The following is a 22,383-nucleotide window of genomic DNA, read 5'->3' on the forward strand; positions in this document are numbered from 1 at the left end:
ATGAAAATGTGACTCTCTTAATGTCATCTGACCTGCTTAAAATATTTTGTCAGCTCATCTGAATTGCAAGGATGAAATTCATATATATGTTTGTCATTATAAAAGCATATTAAAATGAAACTGTGCAAAAATGAAAAAAAAAATCACTCAAAGCCTTTCTTTTACACTTGTCAGTCACAATGAATCAAAAAACCATTTTTATCTGCTGTTTTTCTTCATTAATGGGTTATTACCATTCTGAGTAGTGACACTGCTTTGAAAGTGCTCCATAAATTGCTAGTTTTAGTGCTTGCAGCTGCTGCGTGTCACAGTATGTCTTTACTGGTTTCAGTTTGTGTTAGGCAGCAAAAGCAGAAATACTGTATCTGATTTTACATTGATTGACAAGAAATTTTTATCCAATAAGATTGCCCTTATGTGACATTCAGGAAAGAATCTGTTCTATGTCAAAACACCTCAGCAATGTATTAGTTTGTTCTTTCCCTTATAAAAGAAGCAAAACATTCCATATCCCAATCAATAATATATTGAATGTACCTGCTTGCTTTCAGCCTTGATTTATTAGCACCTAATGATTTATCAGCCAGTTGGCTCTCCACCCCATTGCTCAGGTAGTAACCCCTATCAGTTCCAGGAGCCCTTTCCATAGGATGACATTTACTTTTTTTGTAGCTGCACCACCGTGCTGGCTTATAATTATCCTGTGATCAGCTGGGGTGGCCAGGTCTGTCTTCTCACCCGTTCCTAGCTGATCAGGGCCAAGTTATTAGAAGAGGGTCTCAGCAGGATGCCCTAAATGAATGAGTTTTTACATAATACTTCAACGTTGCCTCTCATTTCTGCTATCCCAGTCCTCCAGCCATCCAGTCTTTCTGGCATGGCACTCTGACTGTCCTTTGAGTTCAGGATCACTCTCAACTTTGTCTTATCGATAGATTTCAGTAGCATGCCCTTAGCACTTGTGCCTTATCACTGAAGAGGTTTGGTCTATGAGTTTCACGCTCCCTTTGTGAAAATTAACATTTTCTATGTCAAGCCAGTAGTTTCTGTGAGGATGAAATGCTCCTTCTCTCACTGGTTAAAAGAAATGGGAAGTGGTATGATCCAAAAGTTGACTGATGCAATACAGGATTTGTTCTAGGGGCTGGAGGGACAGAAAAAAGCAGTTCATGTAACACAATCCCCTGCAAGAATGATCTTGGTAACAGTGATTTGAGTGTAGGATCCTCAGCTGTCAGCAGCTCGTGCCAGCCTTGAGGAGGTGCAAATGACCTCCAGCAGCTGGGGAGGGGCAGCGGGGAGGTGTTTGGCTGATCAGGGTTGTATTCCTTGGACTTCGGACTGCTCTGCGGCACAGCCTCAGGCTTCGCCTTTGGGAGTCTTACCCTTCCATCTGCAATTTGGCCAGTAGTTCAGGTTTCATATGTTTCAAGCAGTAATCGTCTCATATAAGAAATTAATCTCCTGAGGAAATCCCATGTTTTAATTTTCTTTTTCTCTGAGAAGGAAATAATGAGCCAACATCTCTTTACTGCACTGACCTCAAGTGTTTAATGCAGGTCTGGAAATCTCAGATAAAACCCAGCATACCAAAACGGTCTTCCGTGAATGACTTTAGTTAATAATCTTGCCCTAGTAAAATAAAACTTTCTCCCTTCTGTTACATAATGGATGAATGTTTTGTTGGTGAATCAGAAGCTATTGTGGTCTCTTCCTTTCTAAAAGTCTCACTTGCATCACTGAGCCCAGAGCTATTATAAGCAGGTTTTCTTATCCCATATGTTCTGAAATGCAGCCCAGCACCTCAGTAACATCTATTGCGTTTACTTAACCCTTTTGCAAATGTCCTTACACGTATGAACTCCGCTAGCTGCAGTCACTGTGCTCTGGAAGTGTATCCCAAGTTGTTTTAAACCCCCTGACTACTCACTGTATAACCTGTACCTGGGGCTCCCCCCATGGCAGCTGGGAAAGAAGGAGGAAAGTCTCTGGCCCCAGTAATGTTTGCTGCTGAAGTTTGTACCGACTTTCTCATACTGTCTTCCCTGCTGGGAGTCCCAGTTATCCCACATGTTCCCAAAATGACCTGCCTGCTCTAGGTTTCACTGTGTTTTTCAGAGAGCAGCATCTTCCCCATCCCAAAGGTGCTGCCCAAGGCTGGCAGTCGGATGGATTAGTCAAAATTTGATTCGTGTCAAAACGAAGGGTTGGGTGAGGAACATGAGGTTTTCTGACTTCTAGGACCTCCCACTGTGATACTTAATAAAAATAATGGGCACAGAAATACAAAGGCTGGCTGGGAAGGCTTTAATTTATAGATGGGGAAAAGAGGAAAACAAGAGCTCAAAAAGGAAGGGAGGTGAGACTCTTGCCAGAGTAAATGACAGTGAAGAAGTGGATAGGAGCAGTATTCAATTGGCTCTAGTTCTTCTGTTTAATGTCATCTAAACATTTTAAAACTGCTCTTTACTCTTCCTCTCCTTTAATATCTCTTCCTTGCTGCTAAAGACCCCCGTGCCAATCCTCATGCAGCGAAGGTTAAGTCCTTTTGTCTTGAAGTGAGTAAAATAAGATTTTACTTTCCCTGTTACTTCCTTGTTGTGTCAAAAGAAGTGTTGAAATAGCTCTTTCCTTGCTCTGGATTATAAAGTATATTATATGGTGTTTGAACATTAATAGACTCTATTATGCTGACTCATAGGCATTTCCTAACAGCTGACTATCTCAGCTACATATGGTTTCTTTGGAAGATACAGTCTTCGGGAGGAAGAAAAATCACAAAACTGGCTGTTAAGGAAATGCTTTTTCTTCTGCAGGTGGCAAGGGAAAATAGATGTTTCTGGAAAGTAAGATTGGTTCTTGCTGTGTTATGGATACTTTAGGTAGTATTACTAGTTTATATCAGGTAATCCAAGAATACCTCATCTTCTCTGTGGGACAAGGCTTGCAAGAAATACTATCTCTTATAAGATCACTTGATACTCTTGGAGAAACAGGCAAGCATTGGCATGCTATCTTTGCTTTGCCTAGGTGTTTCATGAGACTATTGTGTCTATACCAATTTGTTGCCTTTGACCTCTCTCAATCTTGTTTTCATTTAACGTTTCTCAGGTATTGATTTCATCTCTGGTCATATTATCTCATCTTATCTCTGTCAGCATAGAACTATTGCATACAGTGTGCTTTACAAGCGTTATACACTACCACTAAATGTCTCACACAATTGAACTCATTGCTGGGAATTCATGTTATTGAATCCGAGCATCAGTCTTTTTTTACTTCAATCTTTATTCCCTTTGTGCTATCTTAAATGTTTCCTTGGACTCTTTGGTGTTTGTGTCTGCTTTGTACATCTGGGCTGTGTCCATCTATCAACCCCAGCTTTTTTCTTACCTACCTATGGAAGAGAGGGCAATGGACGGAGGGCAGGCCATGGAGGCAGAAAACACCCAGAAACCAACTTTCCCTGTGAAATCCGATGATCCACAATAGGTACAGGAGCTCATGCCTATTTTAAAATGTGGGAACATGGTTAAGCAGAGCAGAGTCTGCCCTCCTTCTTCTTGTTCCCAATTTGTTTCCCTTTCCTGGAGGAGTGGAGACACCTCTCTGGGTAGTGCTGCTCCTGGCTCTGAACACAGGTGTATTAACAATAACGAGAAATGGATGTACTGATGCGTGGAGTGGGTGGGAAAGCTGGAGGAAAGTGCCAGACCTGATTTGCGCAGGGAAGCTCTGTGCCCTACGAGAATAGACTGGGCCAGGGGGAGACAAGGCGGCTTTTTTGGTGGGGACCTGCAAAGCAAAGAAGTTTGTGCAGATGCATGGGCAACCCAGGACTCAACAGGGTATTGCTTATGGTAGGGGATACCCTGAGTTATTTTAAAAAGAGCGTGAATAAGCATACTATTAGCTTAAAATCAAGGTGGTTTTCTTTTATGACTGATACTGGCAGTGTACATCATAAAGGCCTTTTTCTGCTGTGAGATGTCAGTCCGCTTACCCTCTTAACAGTATTTTTTTAGTTCCATTTTTCGCCTCAGCTGCCTTATTGTGCCTGCAGCCCAGTAACTCAACTGCCCTCTCTGCCATGCAGTTCATAATGCTGCACGCATGCGGATTTCCATTCTCTAAATTCTTTATAGAAATTCCTATTCAATTTAATAATTCATATCCTCATTAATCTAGCCTATTACACCATATTTTATAGCCATTAAACTCACTGTCAAGGAACACGTTACTTTGGAGACAGCTCCTGTACAGTATCTCATACTACAGATAGGTATTACAGACAGGTGCTGCATTTCACATAATGAACAAATGACTGTGAAATCTCTGCAAATCCCATTGCAAAACTGAGGTCTGAGAAATCTTGGCCACAATAACTTCAACTTTAAAAAGTCACTGTAAGTCCTGCCTTTATTTTTTTCCCCCCTCAATGATCATCTTTCTACCCACCAGCTGGTGCATTTGTTTGGTCAGCTCTGCTCAGAGAGGTCTCTCCCTGCAGGTTTTCTCACCCACACTACTGTGAGTGCCCCCAGCACTGCAGCAAGGAGGAAAAGCTGCAAGGAAGCAACACCTTGTTACATATTTAGGTCTCTCTTCTACGATTATGTGAGACTTTCTGTTTCTCATGTGAAGCTTGCTTTGCTTGAAAATTATTTTTCAGATTTTTCCAGTGGCATTGACATCTCCTCTGTCCCATCCAGTGGTGTAGTGTCCCCCTAGTCTTTATTTGACCTGTGCTTGTGTTGATGGCTCTGTGCAGTTTTTGAAAGGCATCACAGCCTATGAAGCCCAATGTATTTGAGTGACATTTGAGCAGCTTAACTACAAGCTATCTTATGGGGATTTGTCCGTTGGTGCATTGCTAAGGCTTTGCTAGCTGGAGTCCAAAGGCTGTGCCTGATTTACTGGCAATAAAGCCCATTGCACCAGCTTTCATCTGTCTTGGAGTGAGCCTTGAAAGAGAGAGTGTGAGAGGAGTAGCTGCTCCTATAGGTCTCCCTTCTGTCGTTAGGGGTGGAGGGACCATGTGCTGCCATCATGAGGCCGATGCTCTCCGCTTTAACTGGCTCTATGTTCAGCACTGTGTGTCTTTATGCAGCTGACAAATTATATGACAGGTTAAAGATTATTCTAATCTGTTCTTCTACTCTTCTGGAATAAGCAGAGAAGGGAGCGTTCGCCATATGTTCTAGCCAGCGTATCCAACCTTGTTTATCTGCCGCCTTCACACCTCATGTTTTTCTGTGATTCAAAACTGATTTACTGTTAACTGTTTACAGTGATTTGAACAAGAGAGGCTTGTAAAACAGACAAGAAAAAGGTTTAATTGTCGATTTCCCATGTTCTCCTGGGGCTGGATCTGTAGGATTCCCATTTGAGTGATTAAGGAGAGAAGAAAATGGTCTGTGTAAGCAGATGTGTTTCCTGGCTATCTCAGCAATTACCCTTGACACGAGTCAACAGCACTATATGTCCCAACCTTCAGCCTTTCCTATCCCATTTTTAGCTTTCTGCAGTATAGACTGGAGGCATGAGCCATGTTTGAGCTCTAGCATTAGAGACTCGAAAGGCTTTTGCACAGGGTGATGTCTATTGCTTTGCCAGTGTTGGGATTCCTTTTTGTACTTGTTTTACTGTTATAGGAAGCATTTTACCCTGTAGGTGATACCATCTCACATCTTCCTCCATAACATCTTGTGAAAAATTGACATAAATAGACTTTGCCTTAGCAGTCAGGCATTGTCTCCTCAAACAACTGGAAGGGCTGGCTGCTCTTTATCTCTGCACTGGCAGGATGGGGAATAGCATGTGCAGCCTGTGCAGGGAAGGGTGTTCATTGGTTTTGCAATGAGTCACGAAGACTGATTTAAAGAATTCATGCTTAGTAATGTGACAACTGTGATGATGGGGTATGGAGCGGGGAAACAACTAAGGGATATGTTAAATCACATGGAGAAAAGCAGATCTTGGCTGCAGATAACTGTGTTGGCTTTCACCCATTTTGATGAAATGAAAGCTGGGTTGACCTGTCTTACTTGTTCAACACCTAGTTTCTTAGTTGGTGAATCAATACAGTAGATTTGGAGTTGATGAGGTAATTCACAGTTATATCTGAAGGCCTCCAAAAGAGGAGGGGACAAGGGTAATGTGGATGAATGACACAGTGAGAACCTTTTTTAAAAATCCCGTAGTTGAACTGATTTATGCAGAAATGGCATCACACAGCCTTCCCTTTCAGAGAAGGCTGAGGAAGTAGACAAGGTGGGAACTGTGGAAAGACAGCTCTTTCAACCAGTCTTGTGTCTGATACTGATGCTTTCTGTCCTGTATGCTCTGCCATTTGATATGTGAGTTTTTGAAGGCAGTCTCTGAAGTGCATGAAGGGTTGGGGCAACTGTGGCCTACAGCAATAATTTCTCTTTTTCTCTGCATGACTGCCTGCTTGTCTGTTACGGGTTTTTTATAACAGTATATTTCTCTAAAGTCAGAATTGAGCAGTATGCAATTGGTGTGGCTGGAGATGTGAGTTGGTCAGCTTATGGAAAGCAGATCTGGAGGACAGGGAGAGTAAACTTCTGCACCCCTTTTTCTTCTGCGCTGGTAAAACTGCTGCTTCACTGGTTGTTGTTTTCCTCATCTGTTCACTGTGGGTCAGTGATTCTGGATTGAAAAATTCTAACACTGGGCCTGAATTTGAGGTTCATAATTCAGCTTTTTATCTTTATGCTGCTACTGGGATGCCTTGTTGTCTTAATGAAGTTGCACAAATGCTGTGTATCTTGACTGCCCAATGAGAAGAATGATACCTGTGAAAACTTCTTAGGGATATGTAAAGGAAATGCAGAATTACCCTCTGTTGCATCTTTGACCCTATAACTTAAATCTAGGTTTCCTGCTTCATCAATAATCAGGCACAGATATAATCAGATTCACAAGGAGTAGCTTTCTTACTCTTTGTGTAAGTTTGATCCCATCCCTGGGCTCAACGCATGCTTGCTGGCACCATGCTAGTTTGGAAACCACTTGTCACTGGAAACAGCTAGATTGCAATGTGCTTGGGCACATTTTCTCACTCTAAATACCCTGTGGTTATGCCTCCAGCAACTACAAAGGGGTGATACCCAGATGTGGCGTTGCCATACAGAGGTATAGCAGAATGGAGTGTAAAATCTGATGCGGTATTGAAGAGTACTGTTGCACTACAGAAGATTTTCCATGTATCCTGGTCAAATGTTCTTACAGGGGCCTTCTATATCCTTTGCAACTGAGCCACTGTTTTCGGCGGAGTAGGAGCTCATAGGGAAGAGTAGAGTGTCCTGAGGCAGTGCGTATGCACGCAGCCTGGGAGAAAAGCACATACAGGGATTTAAATAGCTTATGAAAATATTTGTCACCAGTACAACATGATGCTTCTCAAACCGGCTTATGATAGGAGGCTAAAAGTTGTTTGGTTTTTTTTAAAAACTAGCTTATTTTAAGTAGATTCAATGCAAAATGAAGTAGAGGCAGAAAAGAAATGAAGCTCTTTGCCAGTTATGATGTTTTAGAAATTCTTTGGTGCATCTCAACCCAGAGAAATTAACCTCTTCTTGGCAATGGTTAACAAGAAACTCTTTGTACTTCTTTTTAATAGATGTGGGGAAAGTAGTTTGAAGTTGCATTTATTTTCTTCAGTCTTTGGTGAAAAAAAAGTGGGTTTTTTTCTAGTTAACTGTTTATTTCTTGTTCCTGTCTTCATGTCTCTTTTGTCTTTTTGCCGTGCTTTTTTTTGGTGCCGCTTTTAAAATTTAAGAGTCTCAAGGAAGAAATGCATGGTCAAATTCTGTCCTCAGTTACTTGGAGAAAAAAAAAGTCAGAAAAATATATTGACTTTGCTGATATAAAGCTGGATGTTTATTGAAGTAACCCACCAGCAAACGAACAGAACTTTATCCTGTTCTCTTTGTTCATTTGCAAATTGACTTGGCTGGTTATGAGGCTATGTAAGTAAAATAGAGCAGGTTATTTTCAATTGCTTTTAATTCAAGGCAGAGGGTCCAGCACCTGCCTAAGTGGGGTGACCAAAGCAGTGCTTGTCTTTCGGTGAAATGGTCAAAAAAAGTGTGGTGTAAAGCCTAAAAATGAGCCTCAAATAATAAATAAATTCTGACTCTACAAAATTATCCTTTCTCTTCAGCCAAGTGTTTGGCTGCAGTGACACCTCCAAGCAGATCCTTAGATCCAAGAGCAGATGTTTTAATGCTCTTAAGTTTGCTTTGTCAATATGACGTGTCAACAGTGAGTTGCAGCCCTGCATTTACATTGCAAGCGCCGAGCTGCTTCGGGCTGGTGATTTGCTCTTTGACCTCGTTCTTCCTTTGAACCTGCTGCCCCGGTGCGTGCTCGTCAGCCATCCCGAGGCGCTGCGTCCCTCAGCCCTGCGCCTGTTTGTCTTGTAATCCACAGACAAGAAAAAAGCAGGCAAATTCCAGCCTTTCAAGAAGCTCTTCAGTAAGAGGAAGAAAAGAGAGCCCGCGTCAGACTGCGAGGAAGCTAAACTGAAGCCCAGCCACTCCTTCGGCAACGTCTGCAACGGCACCTTCTCCTCCGATGAAGAGCCAAACAGTGGTCTGAGGTAAGCTCACGTGGGTCTGCTGCCAGCCAGCAGAGGAACCCCTGCGAACGCAAGGCTTGTTCTCCCTGCTTTTAATGGAATTAAATTTAAACTCTGCCTCTGCTGAGTGGTAGCAAGTTGTATGCTGCTTTTTATGAAGTGTGTGTATCTCTGTCCCTCCTCTGAACGCGACACCTGCTGCTGTAGACCCCAAGGTCTCGCTAGTTACACGTGTTACTTATTGGGTACATGTGCCAGTGTGCAAAAAAAGAAATCCCAGGGTGAAGCAGAAATTAATTTGAATCTGACTCTATGATTTAGCAGATCTCCACGGCAAACACCTGAGCAGAGGTATTAATGGCATCTGTGTTTTTAAAACTGGGGAAAGGGAAACCTGAACTGGCTGCTACCGATAGTTTATTGCATAATTTTCCCTGCTAGGTGGTATCTCTGGATCAGGACAGACACCTCCTCTTTCATTCTATCCTGTACAAGTTTTGCATTGTAATTGGGGTCAAAAAACATGCTGCCTTTATTCTGATCTGATTTGAATGTAGAGTAGAAGAAGGAAGAGAGGGGAGAGAGGCACCTGGAAATCAGATAATATTCCAGTAATAAGAGAGGATGACAGAAGGACAGGTTAAGAATTTGCTGTAGAAATGATGGGAGAAAGAAACTGCACAGAGCTAACTAGTCAGCAATCTCTAACTAGGAACAGAACAGAAAAAAAACAAAACAAAACGAAAACAAAAAAAGAACCCTCACCCCAACAACAACAAAAAAACAAGACCAGATGCACAAACTAATTGGGTCAGTAATACTTATTTCACTTTCCAACTGAAAGTCTCAGGTTAGTTGACTCCTTGTCAAAGTCTATTTCTTTGGAAAAAAAGGAACTGTGTGCACTGGGGAGTGTGAGTATCTGAAAGTAACAAAAAATCTGAGAGGATCAAAAAAACACACCAAATTTCTCTGCTTACGGAAGAAATGTGTATCAGAAACATCATCCTGCACAGTATTTTCAATGGTGCAAAATCATAGCTGTGAAAATGGGATTTATTTATTTATTTAAGTTTCTGGATTTTTTGTTCTATTCTGTGAAATTCTGTAAGTTCTCTGTTTCCCCTTTGGTTTCTGCAATGTTGCACTTTTGCCTGTCCGAACTTTTCAGAAAATCAAGACTGAGCATAGCCACACTGTAGATGGAGACATGACTGACAGCTATTGCATCACATTGCCTGGGTGCATGATGCCGAGCAACTGTAGGAAGTTACAATACCTTTTACCTCAAGAGCAAACTAGTGAACAAGAGCAAAACAAAGGCCATCATCTTGCTATCAGGGATTTCCCATTCAGAGTAACTAAAAAGTCAGTGCTGCGCCCAGAAACAGTGATATGGGAACTTGTCCAGTTCCTCAATGGTGAAGTGAAGGTGTGGCAGACCCTTGTGAGACTGTTAAGTGCTTGCATTTTTAAATGTATTAATTTTTCTAATTAGTAAAGGCATTAAACATAAGTCTCTAGTGGAATAAATCAGACTACGCTATTTAAATTACATGGGATTAGCAAATGTGAAGGGTCTCACAACTCATGTCAAGTGGAACGTTTCCTTTTGTGCCTGTGATTTATGAGAGGTGCTTCTGGTTTAGCCTGCTAGAAATACTCAGTCAGAACTCTGTTTTCTCTGTCAGGCTTCATGGTGCAAATGTGGGTGGGATTTGATTATAATTTTCAGTTTGCAAGTAGTGTTTGCCACATCACTCATCTTACAACAAGCACAGATGTTCAGTGCAGTGCAACAGATTGTTTTGGGGAGCTTAGTTTTGCCACCACTTTCTGTTTTCAGCAGTGCAGCTTCCATCCATTATATTTTTTTGCCTTCAGTATGATTTCAAATGTTTATGAATTGAATGCACAGATAGGCTAAGTAAAATAATATACACAGTTGTTTACAAGTTGTCTAACAGTAAATACATTACTATACCTTCCACTATTCATATAGAAATGGACAAGAGTAAACATAAATAGCTAGTAGTATACTTATTTAACCAAAATCCTGAGTAGTTTTATAAAACCATCTCCTTCAAACTCTTTAAGAATATGCAACAACCGTACACTTAAAAAAGAGTAACAAAAATTCTAATTCTGCATTCCCATTCCATTAATAGAGCTATATTTCTTCATCAACCTGTAAAGTACATTAATGTGTTATCTACGGATGTTTCATGCGGACTTTTTGTTTTGTTTTGGGGAGAGAAGGTTATTTTGAAAAGTTATTAAGGAAGGAAGCTGCTTCAGGAAGGTAGAGACAAGCAAATAAATGAATACAGGCTAAATAAAACACCTGTATTGCTTCCAGGACCTAAGCTACTATTTCACTGTGTGCTGTATTGGCTTACAAGCCTGCTCAGAGCTAATGCCTGAATCTCTAATAGAGACTGTGCCGACCAACTGGGTGACGAGGACGTACCAGGAGCAATTTAGGTAATCTGCATACGGTGTAGATTGACTAGCTGAGTTGGAAGCAGCTTGTCCATCCTTTCTTACAGCTACTTCCTGGATTCATCAGATGCAAATAACTTGCTTGGTATCCCAATGTATGCACACTTCAGCCCATTTATTCATCCATGTTGTTTTGCAATTCCCAAGTCAGAAGTTTACTACTGCAATTTGTCTTGCCCTGACTTGCGAAAGACTGGAATTCCTTTTCCCACTTTTATATTGCCCTTCTTGCATTTACAAAGTTAAAACTGTATTCATTAACTTTCTGTCCTAACTGTATGAGCTGGGAGATAGAAGTGCTTATTACAAGACAAGTTAAGTTGCATTTGTGGAGCTTCACTAAAGTCTCCAGAAGCTTCTGTTCTGAGGCTATGCTCTGGCACTTTATAAGATTTTGTATTTGTCTTATTTGTCACAGTTGACACTAAGCAAGTGCAGTGAGGACATACCTGAAAGGGCACCTGTGCAGTGCCCTACAAAAAGTTTGTCATTCTGGGTTGATGTGCAGAGGCAGCGGGGAATTACATTTTTCTTATAGAGGGTACAGTAGAGTGCATTTACTTGGGCTGAATGAAATATTTCAAAGGACCTGGAAGTAGACCTGTCAGATCTTTAAGGCTCAAGTGTGACAACATCGATTTTCTTCCAAGGAAAAGTCTCAGCAAACTTCAGTCTCTTGAATGTGTCTGTCCATGAAGTGGGACCCTTTCATTTGTAAATCCCCATCAAGTTCCGCATAATCCCTGTAAAACTGTTCTCAGGTTGCCTACATGAAATCATCCTCATTATGAAGAAATAACCTGAAGATCTTAGTTCTCCCTATATGCTGAGGAAGACTGCCTGTGAAGAAGAAAAGTGAGAGATTTCCTGTCTCATAAACAAGTTTGCCCAGTATTTGCTGAACCTTCAACAGCATGAATTGCTATTGGGACTGGACCGCGAATCACCCAGTTCTTTGCCTAGTAGAGTTGTGCTAAACTGTACAGTGGTTACTACTCAGCTAATGAATTCAGCTTCTTTTCTGCTTGTGGGGACCACGTGCATAAGCAGTGTGATTTCTCAAAATGTATTAGTTCTTTGAAAATGCCTCATTTTGGCAAGCAAAGTTGGTATTTACTATTCAAGCTGTACCCTTGTTGCACTTGATCAGAAAATTCAGAGAGATCGTACAATTGCATTGTGTCACTTCCATGATTGTAGAAGCCAAAAGCTTTCCCTTGCAAATATGAAGTTTGGTTTCTGACAAGTTCACCAGCAGAACTTCAAAATTATCTTTCCTTGACAATTGTCCTGACATCTTGCCAGGAAACTTCAATTCTGTGTTTAAACTGGGCATATGCAGAGCTGAAGGAAAATCTTCCAGTACTTCTTGTAATATTTGCCCTGTGTCTGCACTCAAAGACAGGCTTCACATGGATTTAAGGCAAGTATTTTGCACAGTTCTCATCCCTAGGCTATATAGATAAGCAAAATAAGCAATAAACTGGTTATGGACCAAAGCTGGGGCAAGGAGCATGATGCGTTCCCAAGATGCATCAGGAGTTTTATTGCTTGTGATGGGAAGTTCCCAGGCGGGAGGCCTCAGGGTGGCAAACCGGGACACAGTGCCAAAGATGCAGCACAAGCCAGGTCATGCATCTGTACGGAGCTGCAAGTTGTGTGAGCAGCAGTCTCCTGGTAAGAACAGAAGTCTCCTTAATTTCTCCAGGTAGTCCAGCTGCCAACAACAAGAGTGAATCTTTCCATTTGAAAAGAGCAGAAGAAGGACTGTGAAGAGGAAAAAAAATGCATTTCATTGTCATCTTAAGAGGCCTTCATTTAGTAACTTGCTAAAGGTATTTTTTTGTCAGAGGCTGGGTGTGTTGGCTGCTTCAGTGGTGGTTTACACCTGAGTCCAAATGCCACAGACAGTCTGAAGGTGGAAAGGAGATGGTGATTTCATGCCAGCCATCAGATTTTATAGTGCAAATTTGGCAAATTCCAGTGGTGGAAAGAACATCAGTGAAGAATGGACGGGGCTTCCATGGAATGGGGCACCTGCACATCATATTTCTTGGTAGATACTTGGCCACTGGTGGCCTTCCTCAAAGTATTTTTTAGAGCAGAAATAATATGATCAAGATTTGATCAGTCAGTTGAGTTGTGGTACTGGCAATAACCTCCAGACAGCTGTTGTTGTTTATCTAAGAAGTATTTGACCTGTAAGGTATAAATTTTAATTTTACATTCATTTTGAATTCTGTGCCTGAATGGCCGCAAAGGGCAAAAGCACACATTTTTGGGCAGAGAAAGGATAGGAAGCATAGCTACCAACATGGGTAAATAACAATCTCTTTAATGGATTGAAATTTGAGAAAGAAGCCTACAGAAAGTGCAAACAAATGATGAATCACAGAGGGATGTAAAGGATAAGAAGGAGACATTTTATGAATAGTAGATAGTAGAAAGACTAAGTGAAGAGTTGGTCCTCTGTAAGCAAGGAGGGAATGATGGCAGCAAGTAATGCCAAGAAAGCCACAGTGTTTCAGTCCCTTTTTAACTTTCATCTTCATACAAAAAGGGGGAAAAATGAAAAAAGCAACAGTAGGTGTACTTTCAACATTATGTCTGTTTTTAGCCTGTGTGAACTTTGTTACTGTGAATGTAATATATATTGCGTTTATGCATACACGGATAGCAGGAAGATCACAGCTTTGAGAGAATACATACAACAAATAAAATGCAAGTTCTTCTGGGGGGTGCAGACTGGGACCTGTATTCTTGTGCTTGTTTTCACAGAAGTTAGAGATAGGAGAGGCTTGTTCAGCGCTCAGCCACCCTTTCTGTGAGAGCTCCCAGATGAGCATTTACTTCAGAAAACAAAATTATTCATCTGATTTTTCTAAACAGTGCACTGAGCTTGGGAATTTCTGCAGGTATTTGTGGTCTTCTGCTCCTCCAATAATGGCATATTATATAAGTCGGGTCTAGGAGGTGATACAGTTTATTCACTATCACTCATCTTTTGTATCTCCATTTTAGTTTCTGAATATTTAATTTTCATTTTGCATTTCGTGTGAATGAGAACAGCTCATCTGCATCAAATGTGGCCTTGGTTACTAACTGCTGATCAATGGCATTCACCCTCGTTGTCATAGAGACTGGCTTGAAAAATGAATATAATTATATTTCCCTCATCTCCTAAGTGACTCTTTTATTATTGCACAGGTAATTACCTGACATGCACCTTGAAAGAATATGTGGTGATTGATCAAGTAAGGCAAAAAAAAAATAATGATCAGGCTCAGTCTCTTTCCTTCTGGACTTTGCGTTGCCTTTTCAGCACTCCCAGCCCCTGCTCTGATGGCACGTTCACCTTGAAGCTCTGACTTCCACGTCATCTCAATGGGTAATGCGCTTCACATGAGAATGTCTCCCATGTTACTTTGGTGGGGGATAGTGAAAAGAGTGGGGTAGACTTTATGATCATCTTTTCTTAGTGTTCCTGTACTACCTGTAAACATCAAATTTGGTGCAGGACATGAAGATTCACATTCCTGATCCAGGACACCTCAGGGATTTCAATAAAGGCTTGATCCCAAGGTACAGTCTGGTTTTGGCATCTCAGTTAGATGGACTTTTATAAAGCAGACGTATCAAAGTAGTTGTTAGCATACAATCTGTCCCAAAATTTCCAAAAGCAGCTCATGATATTTTCGAATCTTCATAAAGTGAAGCCTGCTTTTACCTCCAACTCAAACTTGTAAGCCTAATGTATAGGATTTTAACGTCTGTGTATTGTTTTTTCTGTATGACTATTAGAGCTCATCTCACAAAAATGATTCACCACCAGTTTCAGCTGTTCAGTTTCTAAATTTGAGAGTGGGGAGGAGGGAAACCCAACAACCTATAAATGACAACTTGTAAGAATCTGCTTTGTTAAAATAGGAAGAGTAAGAAAACTTTATTTGATGTATTGGTTTATTATCTGGTAGTATACCTATACATTCATAAATCCTTGTGAACGGAAGGTGCTGGCTAAACATGAAAACAACCAGACCTAGACAATCACAGGCTTTTGTGTTTTGGGTCCAGAGGAATGTCCTGATTCCTTGGACAATTTCAGCCACTACTACATGATATCTTCCCTCTGTCACATCCAATTTTCATACACTGGGCAATTTTTTTTTCTTTTGCTTATCAGCCTGATTTCTGCAATTGGCTTTTGTCAGTCTCCTAATTTCCCTTGTAATTGCCTCATTTTGAGTGCCTTCCTGACTCCAGGGGGAGTGTCTTGGTGCAGTGGTACTTGGTGTCCACCTTTTCCTGGAGTCTTCATCTTAGCAGCACTCTAATTTCAGTAAGTATCTCTTCAAGCCCAAGAACAGCAAAGCAACATACAGACATTGTAAGGCTTTAGAAACAAAGCATGCTTGTATTTTCCTTTGTGTCAGCTGACACCAATCCATGTTGAACAAGTTTCTTATTTCTGGGTTATGAGGTGTATTGCAGGAATGAAGGGGTGTTCCAGGACAGAAAAACTTGTGGCAAAGAGCAGCTTTGCTCTCTCCAGTTCTTCATTTGTGTGGATCCTTTTATAGGATTCATTACAGTTGTTGGTGAAATTAGAGGTGTTTCACCTTTTCTTTATTTCAACTCAATTTATATTGCAGCTGAGCAGCACAGGATAGGAGCCACAACCACAGTATGAGTGGCCATTTCTGACATGTGGTCAGGGCGGAGGAAAGCCTTCCTGAAGTAGACCCAGGTGTCTTGACAAAACATAAGACTAACATCATGCTCAGTGGTTTTTTTGACCTTACACTTTCTTGACAACTCAGCTCTTGCCTTCCTCCCTCCTATTACCGACTAGCTTAAGTCTTTGTGCTCCAGAAGCTTTGTTCTCAGGTGTGTGAGCTAGAATTTCTCACCACTTGTTGCCATTTTATCACTTACTAGAAATGCGCACTAAATGCCATCAACTTGCCATTTATTTTTTTTCGTCTGCTATTTGAGTGCAAAGATGCCTAATTAAGTACACCGCAGTTTGTATACGATCCTGAGAACTTCAGTAGGCTTTCTCTCTGCAACAGCCATCAACACTTTATACCAGGTCCCACTCTGTGTCTGTCTTCTTTTTTCCTTGTCTTTTGTACTCAACGCTGATCAAGACTAACTTCATTTTCACCTTAGTAATCCCAGAACTCCTTTTTTAAACTCTGGACTTCACTTCTTCCATCACAAATGCTGTCTTGCTTTAGTCTCCCTGAAAGGTTAGACTGCCTTACTGTCTACTTGTCCTCCTCTCCCTTGCCTCCCTTTCAGATATTTTCATTGCATTCCCCCTCCTAACCATCATATACTTTATTTCCTTGCAGATTCTGCATGGCAAATGCCTTTTCTGCAGCTCTAAGCTCTAGGGCTGGGCTCCTGAACCAAGCAGAGCTGTCACCTGTAGTATAATGTGCTGTCTTATTTCCTCTTCCTTTTCTTCCTTATGAGCTAAATGCAGTCACTATATAGCACTTATTCCTGCCAAGGCTAACTTAGACTTTTCACTTCCTTTTCTCTACATTTTGCCGTATTTTAGAGAAAATTTTGCATAAACATGTGCTTCTGTTTGATAGAATAGTGTCACATGCAGTGGATTGCCAGGTCACGTCTGAAAGTTGGACCATTTAGAGCCCTGTTCCTTCCACCAATCTGCATATTTCTGTAACAACTGGTGACTTGTCCACAATCCTCAAGCTGTGTTAGGGATTCACTTGCAGAATTACTGGAAAACAGAGTATTACTTTACTTTGCTTTGCATACTGAGACTTTCTGAGGTTGGAGGAGTTGGTGAATAATTACATAAAATTCATGTGTCAAGAACTATCAAGTCCCACTCCATTACCTTCTTGTCAGAAAACAGCAAGGGCAGGGCTGCTCTCTCAGGGAAGGTGAGGGGGAGCAGCAAGGGAGATCCCACAGCAGGGTTGGGGCCTCGTCACTCGAGGCCCACTCCCACAGTATCTAAGCAAGGCAAGCAGGACAGATCCTGAGATGATGGCCAGGTCCAACCAGGAGTACAGATAAGGCAATATCTGGATGATAAGGCAGGTCTGAAGCTGAGCCAGGAAGTCAATCTGTAGGTCGGTCAGATCCATTGACCACCCTGCAGGTCCACAGTGAGAAGGCAGAGCCAAGGGCAAACTGGGAAATCAGTATGCAAAATAAGGTCTGGATCAAGGGGCTTCATGGCCAGGCACAGTTGTAGCTGAGCTGGAGAGCAGCACTCTTCCAGCAGAGCTCAGGCAGGGACCAAAGCCTCAACTGTGGTCTTAAATGGAGCTCCTGGACCCATGTGTGTGGGTGGAGGTCCCAGGGGAGGCTGGTCAGGGACGTTAAAGCTTCTTAGTGCACTCAGGGCCCTGACACTTCCCGTGATTACTTTTCATGCCCTTAATGATCATTATTTTAGTTAGATTATTAACTTTGTATAAGATAAAGTTGCGTGATGTCTTTTGAAATGAGCAGGGCTACTAACACAGAGGCTGCAAAACAGGTCACTGGCAGCAGTGGGACTCTGGTGGGTCACAACAATGGGACTGTGCAGTTTTCTCAGAGTTAGTGCCCTGAGGTTCGGCAGTTCCTGAAGGTGATACTGATACATCTGTAGATTGAGCACAGAAATGATCCTTAAATTTATTTTATGAAAAAGAATCCTTCAACTACCCTGCTAAAAAAAATCTCCCTTTTGCCTGTTCAGCTTGTCAGGACCATGTTTATGGGTTTGTTAATGCAATGAAGCAACATGCTGTCTGAGCACAGCTGTAACTCAGAGCTATGTTGCAGCATAGACAATATTCCTCATCCAGGCATGAGTCAGAACCAAAACTCATATCCCATCATGACACATGAAAGAGAGGACACTAAACATACAGCTCAGCATTACAATCCATTTTCCTCTATTACAGTATTAATGCATCTCTGGAATGACTAGAAAATGCAATTTATGTTTTTCATCTCTAGCTGCCCTGGGGACATTCATGGGAGATGCAAAGGGTTGGAATTGGATTTCATTTTTAAAACAAAACATTAAGTAAAGGCATCCTATCCCTGCACTTGTCATTTCCCTGGACAGCTATTCTGGGAGGTGACTCCCAGATGTCTTTGAAGGGATTATACCAAGGGTCAATACCTGGCTAAAACAAATTCGTTCTTGCTTTGCATGCTTTGTGAATTTTTTAGTGTTAAAAATGGCTGTATGTTAAAAAGTTGGCTCTGTTCTCTGATGATTACAGAACTGTTTTTTACTGGAAACCTAGAAGAGTGAAAGTCATGAGATTGGCTTTCTTTGGAGTAGGTCTCTACAAACATGAAAGAACAGAACAAATAATTCTTTTCCTTTATTTTCCAGTTTCTATTTCTAACTCTTTAATATCAGAGTGGGAGGAACGTTTATGACACACCGAAGAGGCAATTGGTGGTGCGAGCTTTCTGTACTACAGCAATGCACTGATGAGGGATTATGCAGGAGCTGAGAGCTCAGTGTTCCCTGCTGACAAAACTTCCCCTTTTTGAGGACCACACATTTGTCTTTGAGCGGAAAAGTAGCTCTGGAGGAAAATGGGGTCTAAAACATAATAGCCACCAGTACCGAAGTAAGCTTAGCCTTGTATTCTGTGCAGTATTACCCCTGCACATATTCTAATGTGCTTAAGGGTGCAATCCCACAGCACAATGAGCTGGTTGAAGTCTGGACTGCAGTTGTCTGACTCTCCAGCAGCTCTCTGGCCATGCAATTGGCATGAATGCTTGTTTCAGTGTTTGTTCAGCCAAACCAGGAAGTTATGTGGGGTTTGGGGTTGGGTTTTTTTTTTGGAGTTAGTTATTCAGGCAGAACAGCTCTCTGAATTCTCTAATGAGCACTAAACAGGCACAAAAGAGGTGATGGGAATATGTGGGGAGGAGGATAAAGGGAGAAAGTGTGATACCTCTCCCAGTCCTGCCTTGGAGTAGCTAGAGCTGACAGAAGATGAGATCCTAAACAGGTGCAGATGCATAACAATGGATGGGGCTGATGGGGATCCAAAGAGAGATCTCTCTCAGTTGGCTGGTCTTCATGGGAGAGGAGTAAGACTTTTCTTGTAGGCTCAGGGTGGTCCCATTCTGCTGTGAGGAATGTTTCACATTTCCTAGTTTCTTAGCACACACAGACACCTCGGCAAGAGTACTGGAAAGAAGGTTTACTGCACAGAGGTTTTTGCAAGCCAAATTCATGCATAGAAACATTAGATCTATGATACTTCTGATATCTATGTAATCTATTTTATCTGTGGTTTTCTGGGATTCTTCCAGAAGTTTGAAATACAGCAGAAGCTGCTCTCCCTTTCCTGGTGCGCTCTTTTTGTGCCAAAGCCCATGTGCTTCAAAGAACCCTTCATACATTCTCAAAAATGTAGTAGTTCTTGAGAATTTCATCCTAATAACAAAAGGTGAAAAGTATGTTCTTAGTTTTGCTGAGAAACCAAGTATCCTTACCCATCTTCAGGAATCTCAAGAGGGACACAGGTGTGGCAAAAAACCCTCTGAGAACGGATGGACTTTAACTTTGCTTTGACTATGGGAAAATTCATTTTGAAAATTTGTGTATTGGAACTGAAACTGGAACATGATACCTGGGTTGCAACACATCTTCACAGAGAACATCTTTAAGGATTTGCTAAAAATGCTTTGTATTTTGGCACAGCACATCCATAGTTCATTTAATTCAGTCAGGTTTCTGGAAGTGAGTCAGATGATGATTCAATTATTTTCAGCACAAACAGCCTCTGAAGTGTCATCATTGGTATTATCAACAGAAGTGCTCATAAACTGATGCCACTGTTTTCCCACATCTCTTGGAAGTGATATGGCAGTTTGAATCTATAATACCTTCAACCGTGGCTACAACTATAGCCCAGGTCTCTGACACACCATGAATCTATCAAAAGCCATTCCTGGTGTCGACATGCCTTTTAATTAAGGGGAGGCTTTCTGAAGCACAGTCTACTGTAGATGTGAATTGTGAGGATGTTATTGTATAAAGGCTTCTGAGAAAAGTCTTCAGAGATGGGAATGGTGCTAGCAGTGAAGGAAAATCAATCATTGATACTATTTTATGACTTAAAAGAAATTCAGTCTTTCTGAAAGTACAATGTGAGGAGAGTGAAAAAGGGGTGGAAAAAGGATCTCTATGATACAACCTGTCAAAGGATTGTAGGCTCCAAGTGACTAAAATAAGAGACCTTTCAGAAAGTTCAGGTAGCTTGGAAATCACTTTAAATGCTATTTAAACTCGCCTGTAAAAGAAACTAGGTTACTATGATGTGTGAATATGGTTTTTTTCCCCAATGTACTTTAGCCTACATAGACATTTAAGCAAAATTCTTTAAACATTTTTACCAGTTATTGGACACGTGGCTAGTAAAATTGCTGTCACTCAGTTCTGAAATACCCAGTATATCTGCAAAGAATTTTGAGGGGATACAGTAGAGAGAGGTCTTGGGTTAATTCACTGTGTGGTTTCTTGTGAATATTTCATGTGTTCTGACAATTTGGAGTATGTTTGTTTTGGTAGCAAGTTAATAAGAAAACAAAAATGGACAAAAGCTTTCAAATATGTTTGGCCTCAGCTCTATGAAACAAAAATGTGTGATGCCATGTAATGAGGAAGTGCCTAAACTGAAAGCAGGTGGCGTATGGCAGAATGTCAGAGAGAGATGCTTAGCATGGTCCTAACCTGCCATCAGTACCATTGTGGGCAATTGTCAAAGAGAGTGTTGGACTTTCAGTGGTGATGTACTTACAATTGCAGGTCACATGAAGCTTCCAAGCCATTTCACATGACTCCATGTCCAAAAGGAAGCTTTAAATGACATTTTAGCAGGTCTGATCACACTAGCCATAAACCCAGATTTGCACATAGCCAAAAGCTGGTGTGCTGTGTATCTCAAACAGTCAGGAGATTCATTGGATTTGTTCACGGGCAGGAGGTGAGATTAGATCACTAAAGGTATCCTCAGCTCTGTAGCAGGATGGGGAGGATCTTCATCCTCAGCCATGTCCTAGGCAGTCCATCAGCACTGATCTCAGCAATCTCTCTTTTGTCTCATTTCAGGGACTCAGATTACCAGGCAGTCCCTGGTGCCAGAGCATCCCTGCTGCTGGTCAGCTGAAGTTTTAGGGTTTGAACTGCTAGCAAACCCTATTCAGTGCAAAAGCTGCAGGTTGCTGTTCCTAACTTAAATGTTAAGAGAACCATTAGTAAGATCAAGAACAACTTGCAAACAAGTCACTGAACTCTTTGGTGCCTGAATTGCAAACCGCACCTACTACTTGGTTGTAACAAAAAATAGGGATAAACATGAGGGGTCTAAGTGTAAGTATGAGAACACCAACCCACTGGACAGTAAAGGGAGAGAATGGTGTCATATGCACGGTGAAGAGCTGTAAGACAAAGCCACAAGTATCTGAGCCACAGTATTGCTGGAAAAATCTTTGAGAGAGGATCCTCTCTGGGGCACAATATGGCCTGGATTATGCATCCTCGGCATATCTCTCAGCTCAAAGGTAAATAGTAAAGTATAAATTCCCACTGGCCTTGCCTTTTGCACCTGAAGCAGTTTCTTCACATATTGAATCATGCAAATGAAGGAGGGGTTGGCATGGCCTAGTTTGTCAAATTTTGCCTGTTCCCCTCGGTTTTGATTGTGAATATAGACGTTTTCCCCCCCCTTGTTGAATGCAATGCTGGAGCTTTCAGTTCAAACAGACCTACGTGGTTGTATGGAAAAGCCAACTTTCAATCAGCTTCATGCCAAACCACTCATTTTGCAAGCCAGCCCTGCTAGGAATTTGTCTCCATTTAAGGGGCATTTCTCAAAACTGTGATTAATGGGCTGATTCCTGGACGGCCAAGGAAGGCAGATCTATTCCAATGCCACAACAGTTTTGCCACAGCTCTGTGTACAGGCTGAGTCATCACAATTCGGTAGGGAAACATATTTAGACAGGGTTAAAAATATGCTTTTATGGTTTCTCTAATAAAAGGTTTCTAAAGAAGGTGTATTACCTTTAGCAGCCAAAGGCAATCAAGTTGTGGTTTTTATTAAAAAAGAAATCCAAAACAGAATATAACATCAGTTAAATGTTCCCCCTCTTTGATGGCTAAAAACGCTATGAATTATTTACCAGCTCTTTGCTTGATTGTGTGCTGGTTTGTTTCAAATGAAGCATGTTGTTCAAATATTAATTTTGGGTAAAAAAATAGT

The 22,383-nt window shown here is 41.4% G+C and overlaps 1 protein-coding gene across 1 annotated transcript in view; it reads left to right on the top strand.

The window, feature by feature from the left end:
• The first annotated feature begins 6,504 nt into the window (after positions 1-6,504).
• The window catches only part of CRACD (capping protein inhibiting regulator of actin dynamics), a 48,679-nt gene continuing 32,800 nt past the window's right edge, over positions 6,505-22,383 (top strand). Inside the window, 2 exon segments of the mRNA XM_068404068.1 lie at positions 6,505-6,579; positions 8,463-8,626. The gene's annotated coding sequence lies outside the window, so the exon portion shown is untranslated.

This window comes from Nyctibius grandis, chromosome 6 (genome assembly GCF_013368605.1).
Source record: "Nyctibius grandis isolate bNycGra1 chromosome 6, bNycGra1.pri, whole genome shotgun sequence".
Lineage (NCBI taxonomy): Eukaryota > Metazoa > Chordata > Aves > Nyctibiiformes > Nyctibiidae > Nyctibius > Nyctibius grandis.